This window comes from Rhagoletis zephyria, unplaced genomic scaffold, assembly GCF_001687245.7.
Source record: "Rhagoletis zephyria isolate East Lansing unplaced genomic scaffold, Rhagoletis_zephyria_1.1 Rzeph_scaffold_00615, whole genome shotgun sequence".
Classification (NCBI taxonomy): domain Eukaryota; kingdom Metazoa; phylum Arthropoda; class Insecta; order Diptera; family Tephritidae; genus Rhagoletis; species Rhagoletis zephyria.
In genome coordinates, this window is record NW_016157699.1 from 1 (window position 1) to 2147 (window position 2147).

Genomic DNA, 2147 nt, shown 5'->3' on the forward strand with positions numbered 1-2147 from the left:
TCTTGCAGCTCTTAAAGACAATATCCGTCAAGAATGTGAGGACCTATCGAAGGAAGTTTTGGCCAAGGTGATGGAAAATGCCATAAAACGGGCTCAAATGGCAATCAACTGTGGCGGCGGCCATTTACATGACATCATATTCTCGACTTGATGTAAAAAAAATTAAAAGACCAAATAAAAATAATCCACAAGAAGAATCAAAGTTTTTCATTTTTTTTTTAATTACAGCCAGTGTATGTGTATAAACAGCGTTTGACAAACGGATTGGTAAGCCAACAGAAACAGAAACTTTCTTGCCAATGAAAACGCTTTAAAATTTGTTTTATATTTGCATTAAATTAAACTAATTTATTATTTTTATTTTTGTAAATACTTTTTAGTCTTCTGTAATTTAATTTCATTATCCGAATTCAATCTTGTTTCCATATGTGTAAATGCATTTTTAATTATGATTGCATACATACATACATTCAAATTATTTCGTTCGGTTTGTGTGTGTATGAGTACCCTCTTGGAAAATGTGCTTCTACTTAGAAGTAGCTAATATGGAAACTTCGCGTAGCAAAAACAAGTAAAAAAGTCCAAGTTCGGGCGCAGCCGAACATTAGATATCCGGCACAACTAATAAATATAGTTTTTTTTCACATTTCCGCAAACTACCGCGACGTGCTAAGCAGGCGTGGTTTTACCCCTCTTTCAAGCATTTTCAAAAGATCGTTCACTTAGATATAATGAGATAAACTTATATAGTTATAAGTGGGCGGTATCACGCCTATTTTACATAATTTCGTAATAATGTTACTTCTTTTCAAGAGATTGTTGTTAGTATCAGTTTGAGTAATTTATGTCCTTAAATTTCGAAATATCGAAGTTTGAAGCATTTCTGACATTTACATTTACTATATGAAAAGTAAGCGTAATTTAGTCTGATTTCAATATTTTCAACGTTTTGCTTTTATGTGGCAAGCACAATAATCATACCGATTTTAAAAGTTGGCCAGTTGACATGGAAATGTTGAAAATACCAGTCGCTAAGATAGAAAAATTATAAAATGTGAACTAGCTGAGCTGAAACGCTGAAACTGGTAGCATTCTAGATCGCAACTAGTAGCTTTTCCGGCAGGGCGTTTATGAGTTCTCGCTGCATTCGCTCACAGCTATTTGCAAAACCGCTGATTCCCCAGCGCTTGCTGTTTATGAAATGCCCACAATTTCACAATTTCGCAGTGATGTTTTATTAATTATAAGTACCGCTATTTTATACGAGTATTACTTACCATTTCGTTTTGTCGTTTTTTTTTTGTTTATAGTAGTGCAGATATGCGTAAATTTTGAAACCGTTCTTTATGTTCATACATACATAAATACAGATGTATAGTACATACATACATATGTGCATATGAATGTAACGGGTGATTTTTTAAGAGCTTGATAACTTTTTTTAAAAAAAAAACGCATAAAATTTGCAAAATCTCATCGGTTCTTTATTTGAAACGTTAGATTGGTCCATGACATTTACTTTTTGAAGATAATTTCATTTAAATGTTGACCGCGGCTGCGTCTTAGGTGGTCCATTCGGAAAGTCCAATTTTGGGCAACTTTTTCGAGCATTTCGGCCGGAATAGCCCGAATTTCTTCGGAAATGTTGTCTTCCAAAGCTGGAATAGTTGCTGGCTTATTTCTGTAGACTTTAGACTTGACGTAGCCCCACAAAAAATAGTCTAAAGGCGTCAAATCGCATGATCTTGGTGGCCAACTTACCGGTCCATTTCTTGAGATGAATTGTTCTCCGAAGTTTTCCCTCAAAATGGCCATAGAATCGCGAGCTGTGTGGCATGTAGCGCCATCTTGTTGAAACCACATGTCAACCAAGTTCAGTTCTTCCATTTTTGGCAACAAAAAGTTTGTTAGCATCGAACGATAGCGATCGCCATTCACCGTAACGTTGCGTCCAACAGCATCTTTGAAAAAATACGGTCCAATGATTCCACCAGCGTACAAACCACACCAAACAGTGCATTTTTCGGGATGCATGGGCAGTTCTTGAACGGCTTCTGGTTGCTCTTCACTCCAAATGCGGCAATTTTGCTTATTTACGAAGCCATTCAACCAGAAATGAGCCTCATCGCTGAACAAAATTTGTCGAT